Genomic DNA, 16361 nt, shown 5'->3' with positions numbered 1-16361 from the left:
CAGGGCCTGTAGATTCTCTTCCGGTCTGACCGCGAAGGCCTACAGGTCCTGTGGCACATTCGTAGGCATGGAGCCGGCCGCGGGAAGGATACCCAGCCCGCTCAGGCCGCTGCCAAGCCAGGTGGCAAGCGTTGTCGCAAGAGACCCTGAGACATGCCACCCAGAGATCGAGGAGTCTGCTCTACAGGAAGTGGCAGCAGCACCACTTCCTCCCCCCGGAGGAGGGCCGGGGGGCTCCCCTGGTGCAATAACATCTGTCCCGCCACTGGCCCCAAACTTCACAAAAAGAGCAGTTTCCAAAATCGAGAAAACCCAGAAGATGTTCGGTCAGGGTCGTGCTTTTCTTTCTACAAGATGTGTTGGAGAGAAGGCTGTCTCCCTCCACCCTCAAGGTGTATGTGGCCGCAATCGCTGCTAATCACGAACTAGTAGAAGGTAAGTCTTTGGGGAAGCACGACCTGATTGTCAGGTTCCTGAGGGGCGCGAGGAGATTAAATCTGCCTCAACCCCCCTCTATACCCTCTTCGGACCTATCTCTGGTGCTGAGTGTACTGCAGATACCTCCATTTGAGCCTTTGCAGTCAGTAGAGTTAAAAATCCTGTCTCTAAAGACTGTACTCCTGACTGCATTGGCCTCTATCAAGAGGGCAGGGGAGCTGCAGGCATTTTCGGTCGACGAATCATGCCTGGAATTCGGGCCGGACAATTCTCACGTAATCCTGAGAGCCCGGCCTGGATGTGTGCCTAAGGTTCCCACCACTCCCTTCCGGGACCAGGTGGTGAGCCTGCAAGCGCTGCCTTCGGCGAGCCCGTGTCTTTCTGTCGTCTCAGTGCGGTGACTGTCTCCCGCCCCAAGAAGGCAGGGGCCACTACTGGGACTCCCGTATGTTGAACTGCCCACGGCCAGTCCATACGTGTAATTTCCACATGGCATCCCCCTTCGGGGTAGTGTGGCTTCCGCAGCAGCCTCAAGGGGCACGCTTTCCCAGGGATATCCAATAGTACATTGATTGGGTCTTGTGGGATGGTAGTGTGACTCACCCTGCAGGAAATTCCCCACCCGTTTAGACGGGGTCCGAGGGACTCCGGCAGGGCGCTGGAAGTGGTAGTAACTGTGGCGTTTTCCATAGGGATCCCAATATGTCGGTCACGACGTACGTCGTAGTGACTGACTGAAAGGGAATGTCTCGGTTACGTATGTAACCCTCGTTCCCTGAAGGAGGGAATGGAGACATACGTCCCGTCGCCACAGTTGCTGTACCATCACTGCAGGCCGAGCCACTAGTTTGGCTCCTCAGTGAAAAACAACAGTGCGTGGCGATAGCTTCCGCTTTAAACCCGCGCAGCGGGGCTGGTGCGATATGCAAAGCACGCACGCCAATGTTCATTGGCCCGTTTTCTATATCTCAAAGCTGATAGGGGCTCCCAGAAGTGATCCAAATTCTTCGATCACGACGTACGTCTCTGTTCCCTCCTTCAGGACCGAGACGTTTTTAGTCATTAATAGCTGAATTTCACACATAAAAAACAGCTTGACCCAGCTTGGCAGGTAAAATTATTTATACTGTAAGTATTTTTTAATTAAGGGGTGATTATCCGTGTAGTTACGGGGTAAGTATGAATGTGCGGGGCTGTAAATTAAAGTGTCTCTTGTTCCCCTCTTGTTTCATGTAATTACAGGGTAAGTACAATAGAAACACAAATACAATCGGATATCACTCGGAAACCTTTATATAAAAAAATGAAAAATATATATTTTTTATTTTTTTTTACAGATTTAGAACACATTAATTTCTCTTGTTTGGCTTCATCCTCCTCTTGTTCCTTATCTTTTTCTTCCTTGCCACAGATGAATCTTAAGAAGGATCCCACGTCTCTAGCTAGTATTCTGCAACTGTTACACTGAAAATACAGTGTGCGCAGAAATGTCCTCACCGTTTACTTGTTTTTTACCCTCCGAGATGTATACGACTTTATTTCTTCAGATGAACACAGAAAAATGAATAATCTCTGCTAATTAAAACTCATTTGGGTTTCTAAGAGTTAAGTCATTAAACAGCACATACATCAATAACTACAGTAATCCATACGATCCCAATGGATAAATCAATGTCTGAAGTAAAACGGTAAGTGTTTGTAAGAAAAATAGTATTTAAAATTGTTTAAACTGTAGACTTTTACTGTAGACTGTAGACTTAAAAAAAACTTTATTTTTTTTAATGCTCATAACAGTATACAAACAATAACATAATATATGATAATAGCAATTAGAAACAAACAAGAAGACAAGAGACACCAGTTCTTGCATGTGTTTCAGATGAAACGTGCATGAGAACGTCATGAAAGCTTGAAGCGTCTCATGCATGCGCTGGTAACAGCTGAACGGATATGAAATGATTACTAAATTATGACAGCATTTATTGGTGTACTACTTTTTTTTTTAATAAATAATAATAAAACATTTCAAAAGACATGGGATTTGCTCCTAACTGTCACGGTTGCGTTGAAGAAGAGGAGGAGTAGGAGGAAGAGTGCAACATAGGCGATAAGGGTTCAACACTGACTTTACTTCAAACACAACAACCATACACACCATTAGCATCAACAATAACTGATGACGGACAGAACAGAATGGGGAGTATAAATACTCACGGTAGATGACGGAACTAGTTAGACACAGGTGGGGATGATAACATAATCAGACAAACGAGCACAGGTGACGACAAGACAAAACATAATGTGACACTAACATCCATCAATGGAAATAACAAAAAATGAAAAAGAGGAACAAGAAAAGAAAAGAAAGAGAAAGGGATAAAACACGCCTCTTTCTGTCAGGACGTTATCATTTGAATTGAAAAGTTTATTTAAAAAAAGACAAAAAAGAATAAGTGTTATAAATCTGTTTTGAAGTTGTTTTTCAAATCAATATTTATGAGTGATATCAGATTGTGTACACTCTAAAAACTTAAACTATGATTTACTCAATTTTTTTGGTGAAACATTTTTACACTAAAAAAATTGAGTACATTTTAAAGCAGTGAAATCAATTATAGACACCATATGAACTGAGTAAATGTAAGTAAAAAAATTAAGTAGATCTGAGTAACGGCATTTGTTACATTAACAAATTCAATTGAGTAGAAAAAAATTGGGTAAAAAGCATTTAAAAACCAATATTTATGACTAATATGAACTGTTTTTATTTATTAGTATTACTGACTTGTATAGTATCACTTTAATTTCCTCTAAACCTTTGTAAAATACTCCACAGTCCACACAAACACACTTATACATGATATGGCCTTTATTGTCAATGAGTACAGCAATAACGTTACAGCATATATTACTGTTTTGACATGTAAAGAATAACAGTTATTTTACAACATTTAAACTCATGTAACAAACATTTTAGAAGTAAAAATTAAACATTTAAAAGTAATTCAAGTGTAATCAACCGGTCTGTTATCCCATTTCCACCGTATCAGCGCTGTTTCTCGAGCCTGAGATGGACTAACGTTAGCGGTCTGCGGCTGGACTTTGAAATTGAGACCGCTGTCCTGCGGTTCATTCGTAGCTGAAAGATGCTGCGAGGCGCCAGACTCCATAACCTGACAATAAACAAACAGTGCCCAGTTTTAATAAGATTTTATCATCCAAATTCCTTATTCATTATCTTTAGGAAATAAAGTTGTGTTTTGAGCAACACAGCAGGCGTTTCAAAGACCAACGCCACATGTTAACTTAAGGTGATACACACTGTCCCTGTATGTTGTTTTGAATTAAATTAAATGCCTTTTAGCACAGTAATGATAATATAGATAAAAAAAAAAACATACAAACCTGAATTTCACAGAGGAAATGCCCCAATTCTGCGACGCTGAGAAGAAGAAACTGCTCTGGTGACTGAGGAGAATTCAAATATCCGCATCACTCAACCGTCGAGCTGTCGTCACGTCAGAGGGTGGGGGAGGGGCGCATCGTTTTAATCGAGAAAACTTGCGCAATTTCTTCAGTGTGTGTTAAATATTAATAATCTTGATTTTAATTAAGTAATATGTGTGGTTCTTTAAACAGATCGGTTTAATTCTCCATTCTCAAATATTTTGAAATAAATTTCACAAATGTATTAAGTATATTTAAAATAAATAATTGGTTATTTGAATACTAAATTATTTTAGTGAAAAAAACTTAAATATAACTATAAATTTTAGACAAAATTAACTGTTGGATTTTTAGTCAATTATTTTGGTATGTTTAACTAAAACCATCAAGTAAATGATATTGAGAGATTTTATTAAGTTAATAAAGTTAATTATTACTGTGATATTTACTAAGCCACTGAATTATTTTTTAGAGTGTATGTGTTTTCATTGTACTTACCCTATAACTACATGAAACAAGAGGGGAACAAGAGCCACTTTAATTTACAGCCCGCACATTCATACTTATGTCACGGAGTGACTTTAAATGGCGGAACTTAAAATGGCGGAACCTAAAATGGCGGAAATTTTCCGCCCGGACCATTGCACAGGGAACACACGATCAGTTCCGGTAACTCCGGGCAACGACAAGAGCGTGTTATTGGGAACAGGTGTGTGTATTGGACGTGGCGATCGATGGGTGGACAAATCAGAGCAAAGGAGGCATATAAAGAAGGCACTGGGAGAACAGGAAGAGCAGAGTTGATTCGGGCAAGGAGAGAGTTGATCCCTGCAAAGGGTTGAGTGATTCCGGCAAACGGGGGCGGGGGGGTGAAGTTGTTTTGGGCGATCGCGGTGGGTGAGACGGAGCGACCGGTGGATCAGAGGGACGTCCCGAGGCGGATGATACAGACCGGGCGAAGCGAGAATGAAGTATTGGGCTGAAGAAAACATGAGCTAAGTGTTGGAAGCATTCATGGTTGAAACCACTGTGTTGATATGTATTGTTACTGCCTGGGAGAAATTGTTTACATTAAGAAGGCATTGGGAATGTATTGAAAAGAGGAAGGAGCGTGTGGAAAGATCGTGGTCTTGACGTTTTCATATGGTCATCTTTTGCACTGATCCGTTCTACTACCCAGGACTTGTCTCCCGGCCCAATGTGGTGATCCTGACCCTAATTCACCGTGAGTGTGTGTGGAGTGCAGTGGGTGAGTCTTTCCTTTGATGTGTGTCCACCGAAGAATTATCAAACGTTGTCAGCGATCCCTCCCTAGGTCGAAGAGAAAGCCCTGTATCAGAGGAAGCACTAAGGCCGACTTCTGCCTGACTACGGATCTGTGAGTTAAAACAAAGAGCCCAGTGTACTGTCCTGTATACTCACCTGTATGCCCAAAGCTAAGAGCCCAGTGTACCGCCTGTATACTCACCTGTATGCCCAGAGCTAAGAGCCCAGTGTACCGCCTGTATACTCACCTGTATGCCCAGAGCTAAGAGCCCAGTGTACCGTTTGTATACTCACCTGTATGCCCAGAGCTAAGAGCCCAGTGTACCGCCTGTATACTCACCTGTATGCCCAGAGCTAAGAGCCCAGTGTACCGCCTGTATACTCACCTGTATGCCCAGAGCTAAGAGCCCAGTGTACCGCCTGTATACTCACCTGTATGCCCAGAGCTAAGAGCCGAGTGTACCGCCTGTATACTCACCTGTATGCCCAGAGCTAAGAGCCCAGTGTACCGCCTGTATACTCACCTGTATGCCCAGAGCTAAGAGCCCAGTGTACCGCCTGTATACTCACCTGTATGCCCAGAGCTAAGAGCCCAGTGTACCGCCTGTATACTCACCTGTATGCCCAGACAGGGCTCTACGCTAACTTTTTTCTTGAGGAGCACTTGTGCTCCTAATTAAATAAATTTAGGAGCACAGTCAAAAATTTAGGAGCACATTCTAATCCATCAAACACATTCCAATTATAACTTTCCTATTACAGGACGATATTGGTCCTTTAATGTCCAGGGTCATTTTTACCATTATAAGAGCAATGTTTTCTAATCTTATTAAATGTATGCATCATCTGTCAATTTCTTAAATTCAACATAATTCTGACATTATATTATCATTAACTTCTGAGAGTACAGCACAAATACACACAAAAAGCAGAACTGGACTTCATACTATCAAACACCTATGCATTTAATGCATGAGTTAATGTTGTATGAATGTTTTACATATAAGTTTTTGAATTTAGAAATATATACAAATTAAACTTTAAAAGTTTATATTTTAAATAAAAAAAGTCCATGCAAAGTATAAATATGAAAATAAAAACCGCCAGTAGGTGGCGGCAAGTCATTCAGTCAATAGTTCAAAACACAGATTAATTTGAATCGAATCGCTTGGAGATGCGAATCAGTTCTGGTGAGGCTTTGATTTTCACAAATAGACAGTGTTGTATCTAAAACGTTGTTACTTAATATCAACTTGTCTATTAGATTTTTGTACGAGATCAGTATCACACATGCAATCATTCCAATACTCGGAGCTATAGCAAGCTGTAACTTTTGGCGCTCTGGCGCTTTATAAACAGAACCGCATGCGTCTCGCGGGGGAACATTGCAGCCGGATCTACTTCTCTCTGTTTGTGGTGAGTCACGCAGATATTGTGCTAATCCGCAGCGGGAATAATTTATTTTGTGTGTAACATTACAGTGATTCAGAATAAGACAAAAACCCGGTTTGGAAAAAATCTTCATGATATGCTCGCTCATTATATACATTTAGTATTTTTTTAAACAGCATGTGTGATAAAGATTAACTCAAGGGCTTTTTAAATGTATTATTAATACATTATTGTTTGATGGCATTTATGCCCCAAGCATCCGCTAATTTCTGGGCTTGTTTATGATAATCCAAACGTGGTATTCCCAGTTAATTTTGATTTGGCTGATAAACAGCGCGAAGCGTCTGGTAAAGTGCGCATGGCTGCGTCGTCAGACTCGTCACACATGTTTCACGTCAATCGTTGTAAACAATCGTTGTTTGAAGTGTATAGTCCGTCGCACACGTTTTTGCACTTCTTCTGCTGAGTGCTGACTGAAGGCATGAAAAGCAGTTGATTGCAGTAGGAAACATAGCCTAACAGTTTCTCAGTGTTGATTCAGTCAGTGTTGTAGTTTTTATTCCGATTGTACACATCCATTCATGAGAATCGATTGGGTCACTCGCACCGGTGCGCCTAAATATTTTTTACAGTCGCACGCAGTAATTTTTAGGCGTAAATGCGCCCAAAATGGGCGTTATGTAGAGCCCTGCCAGAGCTAAGAGCCCAGTGTACCGCCTGTATACTCACCTGTATGCCCAGAGCTAAGAGCCCAGTGTACCGCCTGTATACTCACCTGTATGCCCAGAGCTAAGAGCCCAGTGTACCGCCTGTATACTCACCTGTATGCCCAGAGCTAAGAGCCCAGTGTACCGCCTGTATACTCACCTGTATGCCCAGAGCTAAGAGCCCAGTGTACCGCCTGTATACTCACCTGTATGCCCAGAGCTAAGAGCCCAGTGTACCGCCTGTATACTCACCTGTATGCCCAGAGCTAAGAGCCCAGTGTACTGTCCTGTATACTCACCTGCACGTCCAAAGCTAAGAGCCCAGTGTATGGTCCTGTATACTCACCTGTATGCCCACAGCTAAGAGCCCAGTGTACCGCCTGTATACTCACCTGTATGCCCAGAGCTAAGAGCCCAGTGTACCGCCTGTAGACTCACCTGTATGCCCAGAGCCCAAAGCTAAGAGCCCAGTGTACCGCCTGTACACTCACCTGTAAACCTAGGCGTGAACGACGACGAGAGAGAGAGAGCTGGGAAGATCTGTCGAAAACCAGGAGCGACTCGAGAAACCAAGGCCCCAGTCCTGGAGGACTGGTGTTCCCCTTTTTAGTATCCCCTCCCCCCTTCCCCTCTTCATAAATCTCTTTTAAAGATAAATAAATATTGGTTCTTAACTTACCCTCGTGCTCGTCTGTCTGGTCATTGGGGTGTTTCTGGGACCTCCTCGGGGTGGAAACTAAGGGAGGAGCGGGACTCGCGCTAAGTGGCGGTCCGCTCCGGCCTGTGACACTTACCTCAAAACTACACGGATAATCACCCCTTAATTAAAAAATACTTGCAGTATAATTACCCCTTAATTAAAAAAATACTTACAGTATAATTACCCCTTAATTAAAAAATACTTACAGTATAAATAATTTGTTAACTTTCCTGATAGAACCCCTCCCTTTATTCCCAGAATATTACATATTGTTCCCATATACCTAAACGTACTTACTTTATAGTTAAACTATAATTACCGAAAGTTATGCTGTAAATTCACTTTAATTATGCAGTACTTTCTGGGCCGTGATCTAAAGCTTTACCCTTTAAGTATCCCTTGATTTTAGATCAACTCAGTTTTATTGGAAGCTGAATAATTCTCTTATCCTGTATAAATATGTTAAATGACTATTATTGCTTGAGCAGTACTGGAAAAGAGCTTTAGCATTAGATTCATACTGTAACCAATGGGAGCTTCTGAAGTTTTTTGTGTGTGTGTGTGTGTGTGTGTGTGTGTGTGTGTGTGTGTGTGTGTGTGTGTGTGTGTGTGTGTGTGTGTGTGTGTGTGTGAAATTTGATAGTAACTTAGCTAAATTTAAGAGAGCAGAAGAGAATAAGGTGGTGTCTAAAATTGCAATATTTTCTCCTAAACCCCCAGAGCTTCTTTCTGAATCTGATAAGCTTGAGTATGCTAAACTGCGATGTAAATTTAATGGGCTTAAAGAGCACAGGGCGCTTACATAAGATCTAGACAAAAAAAGATGGAGGAAGGAGAATGTAGGAGAGTGCTTATTTTTTCAGATTAGAAAAGAGTCGTTTCAGAACCTCATTAATAATAATAATAATTAATTACATTTATATAGCGCTTTTTCTAGGCACTCAAAGCGCTTTACATTGAAGGGGGGAATCTCCTCAAACCACCACCAATGTGCAGCATCCACTCGGATGATGCGACGGCAGCCATATTGCGCCAGAACGCTCAACACACACCAGCTGATTGGTCGAGAGTAGACAGAGTGACTAAGCCATCAGTATATGGGGATTATTAGGAGGACATGATGGACAAAAGCCAATGGGCAAATTTGGCCAGGATGCCGGGGTTACACCCCTACTCTTTTTCCGAAAGACATCCTGGGATTTTTAATGACCACAGAGAGTCAGGACCTTGGTTTAACGTCTCATCAGAAAAAACGGTGCTCTTTGACAGTACAGTGTCCCCATCACTATACTGGGGCATTAGGACCCACACAGACCACAGGGTGAGCGCCCCCTGCTGGCCTCACTAACCTCACTGCTTCTACCAGCAGCTACCTAGTTTTCCCAGTTTTAGATTAATTGAATCTCTAAATATTGATGGGGCAGTGACTAATAACCCTCAAGAAATTCCACGTTTCTGTGATAATTTTTTTAGAAATATGTAGAATTTTGACCTGTTATAATAAAAGTCCAGAAAAGATTTGCATGGTTGCAAGAGACTTGACCTTAAGAGGCAGAGTACTGCTTCCTAAGGCTGAGGGCATTTCAAGATTTACATGCTGCACTTTCTCTGTGGACAACAAAATGTGTAGGTCTGTTGACAAAACCCTCTTCAATTTTTTTTTGGAAAAACAAAATATGTAAAGAATTCAGTAAAAATGAACACATATGAGAATGGTGGGTTGAAGTTTCTTGAATTCTCATTGCTGAACAACACTTTCAAAATTAATTGGATAAGATAGTTTTTGTGAAATCCAAACTCAGTTTGGAATTTTATCCCTAATTACTTCTTTTCCAAATTAGGTGGTCTCCCTTTCCTATTGATCTGCAATTATAAAATTGCCAGAATCCCTTATAACCTACATTTTTAAAAAGATGTAAAATCTAAATTCCATAAGCAAGCATTACTTGCATGGTCATTCATTCTTGAATTGAATTAAAATTTAAACATTACCTTAAGAGAGTGCTTTAGAATTAATATATAATATTGTATATAACTGTAATTATATAACAAATGTAGTTATATTATTTCAATTATATAACATGCATTTTAATACCTAAGCAAACTAATACTGTGGGCAGGTTATGTTTAATGCTATCTGCTATCTGATTCTTTAACACACCCTGGGATGTTACATAACTAACTACCCCATTGTCCTTGCCGTTGTCCTTGCCAACTTGCCATATGGTAAGCATGCAGTTATTCCAGTTCTAGTGTGCCATTATGAAAGCAAAGGTGAAAACAGTCCACACAGGGTCGGGTATCGTTTGGGTTTTTTATGATACCGATGCCAAACCAATACTTTTAAAATGGTACCGTGCCCAAATGGTGCCTGGATTGATACTTTACATTTAAAAAGAGCCACAAAATGACGGTGGATTACAATAAAGCATGACTTTTTACTGAATAAAAAAAAAATATTTAACCTCTTAATCTGCTCCTCTATTTTTGAGTTTTTTTCTGAAACAGACATACCCTAATAAAAAGATCTGCAGCTCTTAAACCCTATGGTCTATGGAAATTCATAAATCTGGTCTTATTTTAAACTAGACACTTGAAATATTGTTACCCAAGAGTCATAATAACTCAAAATTGTAAAGGAACAGAGTAAAACAGGGGGGAATATGCATGTAAGGGACTCTTACATGAGAAAAATGACATGAAAAAATTATGAGATTTGAATGTTAAGGGCCTGAAAATAACCTAAATATAAAGCTGAATGTCTGATCATGTTTTGATTTAAATTTGAGGATGATGACAGGATAGCTTCTGTAAGCTTTTATGTCAAAAAAAAAGACTAGGCATCCTTTCAAAAAGGCCAATTATATTAGAACATTTGTAATTGTAAAGAGTAGTTTTATTCAAATAAATATGCAATAAACTGCTAATTATAATGCATTTACAGTCCCTGAAAAACTAAAGCAACTATTTACAGCATTTACAAGTGTAAAAAGTTAGTTGATAAAAACAGTCTATCATAGAGTGCGTGCGATTAAGTATGTGCGCTAAAAATGTCAGGCCATGCTGATACTATTGGATGCTATGGAGACGGTAAGCACGAGGTGTATTCATTCAATGCTTACGACATAGCTTACAAACACTGCGCAAAATAATGTCTTTTGATTTGTTACTAAAGTCCATAAATCTATGCTGGCTATGCATTGACTGGCTTTATCCAATGAAAATCATAGGCGTAGAACCCAGTTCCTCAACACTCCCATATCCCAGACTGGCCTATTCAGCGGCACGATCGAGGATTTTGCCCAACAGTTCTCAGGTGCCCAGAAGCAGACTGAGGCCATTAAAACATGTATTGCCTCAGCCAACAGCTGCTGCCAGCCAGACACGGACAACTCAGAGTTGGGTTTCAGTTATAGGAGATGGTAGCAAGGCCACTCCTTCCCCCGTTGGAGGGCTAGAGGAGAATCCTTTGTTCTGCTACTGACCCCTGGGTCAGCAACACCCAGAAAGATCTCATGTCCCCCATCTCTGAGCTCCCAAAATCCACGGATGGCAGTGTGCGCTGCCCAAGGGCCTCACCACTCTCGTCTCCCTCTGGCAATCTGCCGGCGGTTTGATTTCGCCCTGCAGCTCAGGATGGAAACCTGTACATTTTTCTATCTTATTGGCGGGTTTAACATGATGACATTAGAAAACTGACGGATCATTGGTCTGACTGGTTGAAGGACTATCCAATTTCGTACAGATTCATTTGAACTATACCCATTGATCACTCCTCTTGTGCAGTATAAAATACAAAGCAGAATTTCTCTAAGTACTTACATAAGTTGTATTCTTTCATTGTCATAACTTTCACACTTTATTAAAACAAGCTTGACTGTTTCAGGAAGAACCCATCAGACAAAATATCCAGATTTATGTTTTCCGATCATATATGTGGTGACTAATGAGACATGAAATTATGCCATCCTCACTAGCTCCCAACTGTTCTCTGAATATTATATAGCTGTAATTTATTCTCACTGTCCCATTTTATTTGTTACATATCCTTTACAGCAACTTTAATTAGCCCTTTTATTTCCAGTTTACTCATTGGAACATTTAATTCTGTGTCTGAGTGTTTTAATGCTTGTTTTGCTATTAGATCGACCACATCATTACAGTCTATGCCATATGAGCGGGTAACCATACAAATGAGACAACTATTCTTGTTTGATGCATTCTGAATAAACTTTGTAAAATATCTGATAAAATGTCTTGCCTAGATTATTTCCCACTCTTTAAATGATGTTTTATTCATGCATGTTCAGATAATGGACACAAGTGGAGAGTACTTGAGAGCTAATCAAAAATATGAGTTGTATATAGGCAGTTTATCAGCACGGATGGCATTACTGGCAGTTTGCCCGCCCGCCCACTCAAGCTGTCAACATGGCTCCACAGTAATAATACAAAATATAGCTGCAAGCAGCCATTATCGGGGCCAAGCGCAAAGAAGAAGACAAGACATGCCAGCATGGCTGGAAGTCTCAAGCCAACTGCAACAATGAGCCATTAAGGACCTATTAAGTTGATTTTAGGCAAAATAGCAGTCAAATTTTAAATACAGTCAATAATAATGGTTTAATGGTTTATCACTTTCGACCAATAGGTGTCACTGTTACGAAACTGATGTGGTTTAGTCAGATTGAGATGACAATGACACATGCAAAGTTTGGTGTCAATATGTCAAAGCATTGCAGAGATACAGCCTCAAGAGTAATTTTTGCATCATGGCTCAACTCTGTTGCAGTGGTATATGAAAACTGTTTTGTCTATCAATCCGAAATCCATAACTATTTGTCAGCATGGTCTGAAGACGATACGGATCAATTTTGGTGAAAATCGGACAAACGGTCTAGGATGAGTTTGAAAAAGTAGATTTTTAACAAATAACAAGATGGAGCACAGATATGTTTGCAAAATATGGCAAAATTGGTATCTATCTTCTCGGCATGAGCCAATGAATGTATTATGACCAGTCTCATTACAATAGGCTAATTTAATCAAAAGTTATTAGCATTTTTGTACATTTTATTACAACTTTTGACCACAAGGTGGCGCTGCCCCGAAACTTTTTGAATATCTTCGGGACATAGAGCGGAAGACACATACCGAGTTTTGTAATGATACACTAGTGCATTCTTAAATTATAGCATTAGCATTTTAAACCGTAATACTGCATTGAAGTCAATGGGAATTTCATGTTTTGTTTTATTATAGCGCCACCAAGAGGCACAATCCCACCAATTTTTTTATGTGTCCTCGTAGTGAGCCCATACATATGTGTGTCAAGTTTGGTGAAAATATTTCATTTTGTTTTGGAGTTATAGACATTTATATGAAAAAACACGTAAAAAATGACTGACACCTGACTTTGATTGGATTTTACTACCCCTTACTATCAATATTTTGACATTTGGGCATTAGCGTATAGCTATCGACCTATGTTTCCGAACTTCTGAGGCTGGTTTCGTCTCGATCGGACTAGCGGTTTTGAAGATATCAGCAAATGTTTTTTAAGCGCTAAATTACAACGCTGCGCAAACCATATGCCGAAACTGGGCATGTCTTGTATCGTTGGACTCGGCAAGGATTCAGGAGCCCAAAAAAGCTACTCCCATCAAAATTTTTCACTCACACCCAAAGTTATAAGCGTTTGAAAAAAAAGAATTATCCACTAGGTGGCGCTGTTTCGAAACTTCTCAGGCTACTTCAGGGCATCGTGGTGATGACCCATACCAAGTTTCGTAACAATCCGTTCATGCGTTCATAAAATACAGCATTTTTGCACATAATTCAAAATGGCCGACATCCAAAATGGCCGACATGGTAAAATTGGATATCAGTCGACTCGGCATGACGCCCTGAATCTAATGAGACCAATTTTATGATTTTTGGATAAACGGTTCAGAAGTTATAAGCCAAAATATGCATTTTTCGTATCTCCGGACCAGTAGGTGGCGCTGCGCCGAAACGCTGCATGTTGCTTCAGGTCATGCTTGTGATGACATGTACCAAGTTTGGTTTGAATACGATAAAGCGTTGTGGAGATATAGCCTTTAGTGTGTTTTTGCAACCTCTATGTAAAATTTGTTTGTGCGTTTATTGAAAACGATTGGACGAATCAACTTAAATTCCATAACTTTTTGTCAGCATGCTATGAAGATGATCTGTTTCAATTTTCATGAAAATCGGAGCAACGGCCTAGGAGGAGTTAGAAAAAGTAGGTTTTTCAGAAAATTCAAAATGGCGGGAAAATTTGCATACCGGAAAATGACATCATAGGGTGAAATCGAATCGGCTTGAGCCAAGGAATCCGATGAAAAAAGAATTTTGTTTCTAGCCCTTAGGGGTCAAAAGTTATAAGCATAAATATGAGTGAAACTTTGGACAGGTGGTGGCGCTAGAGAGATTGAGTTAGAGGCACCAAATTTGCTATAGTGACAGCTCAGACTGGCCTCTATGAGTGTGCCAAATTTCACAACTTTTTACCATACGGTTCTATGGGCTGCCAGAGACTCCTATGGCGGAAAAAGAAGAAGAAGAAGAAGAAGAAGCAGAATAATAAATATAGCTGCAAGCAGCCATTATCGGGGCCAAGCGCAAAGAAGAAGACAAGACATGCCAGCATGGCTGGAAGTCTCAAGCCAACTGCAACAATGAGCCATTAAGGACCTATTAAGTTGATTTTAGGCAAAATAGCAGTCAAATTTTAAATACAGTCAATAATAATGGTTTAATGGTTTATCACTTTCGACCAATAGGTGTCACTGTTACGAAACTGATGTGGTTTAGTCAGATTGAGATGACAATGACACATGCAAAGTTTGGTGTCAATATGTCAAAGCATTGCAGAGATACAGCCTCAAGAGTAATTTTTGCATCATGGCTCAACTCTGTTGCAGTGGTATATGAAAACTGTTTTGTCTATCAACCCGAAATCCATAACTATTTGTCAGCATGGTCTGAAGACGATACGGATCAATTTTGGTGAAAATCGGACAAACGGTCTAGGATGAGTTTGAAAAAGTAGATTTTTAACAAATAACAAGATGGAGCACAGATATGTTTGCAAAATATGGCAAAATTGGTATCTATCTTCTCGGCATGAGCCAATGAATGTATTATGACCAGTCTCATTACAATAGGCTAATTTAATCAAAAGTTATTAGCATTTTTGTACATTTTATTACAACTTTTGACCACAAGGTGGCGCTGCCCCGAAACTTTTTGAATATCTTCGGGACATAGAGCGGAAGACACATACCGAGTTTTGTAATGATACACTAGTGCATTCTTAAATTATAGCATTAGCATTTTAAACCGTAATACTGCATTGAAGTCAATGGGAATTTCATGTTTTGTTTTATTATAGCGCCACCAAGAGGCACAATCCCACCAATTTTTTTATGTGTCCTCGTAGTGAGCCCATACATATGTGTGTCAAGTTTGGTGAAAATATTTCATTTTGTTTTGGAGTTATAGACATTTATATGAAAAAACACGTAAAAAATGACTGACACCTGACTTTGATTGGATTTTACTACCCCTTACTATCAATATTTTGAGATTTGGGCATTAGCGTATAGCTATCGACCTATGTTTCCGAACTTCTGAGGCTGGTTTCGTCTCGATCGGACTAGCGGTTTCGAAGATATCAGCAAATGTTTTTTAAGCACTAAATTACAACTCTGCGCAAACCATATGCCGAAACCTGGCAAGTCTGGTATCGTTGGAGTCGGCAAGGATTCAGGAGACCAAAAAACACACTCCCATCAAAATATGTCAACCACACCCAAAGTTATAAGCGTTTGAAAAAAAAAATTCTCCACTAGGTGGCGCTGTTTCGAAACTTCTCAGGCTACTTCAGGGCATCGTGGTGATGACCCATACCAAGTTTCATAACAATCTGTTCATGCGTTCATAAAATACAGCATTTTTGCACATAATTCAAAATGGCCGACATCCAAAATGGCCGACATGGTAAAATTGGATATCAGTCGACTCGGCATGACGCCCTGAATCTAATGAGACCAATTTTATGATTTTTGGATAAACGGTTCAGAAGTTATAAGCCAAAATAGGCATTTTTCGTATCTCCGGACAGGTAGGTGGCGCTGCGCCGAAACGCTGCATGTTGCTTCAAGTCATGCTTGTGATGACATGTACCAAGGTTGGTTTGAATACGATAAAGCGTTGCGGAGATATAGCCTTTAGTGTGTTTTTGCAACCTCCACGTAAAATTTGTTTGTGCGTTTATTGAAAACGATTGGACGAATCAACTTGAATTCCATAACTTTTTGTCAACATGCTCTGAAGATGATCTGTTTCAATTTTCGTGAAAATCGGAGCAACGGCCTAGGAGGAGT

This window comes from Pseudorasbora parva, chromosome 7, assembly GCF_024679245.1.
Source record: "Pseudorasbora parva isolate DD20220531a chromosome 7, ASM2467924v1, whole genome shotgun sequence".
NCBI classification, from domain to species: Eukaryota; Metazoa; Chordata; class Actinopteri; order Cypriniformes; family Gobionidae; genus Pseudorasbora; species Pseudorasbora parva.
This window is presented reverse-complemented; position numbering follows the sequence as displayed.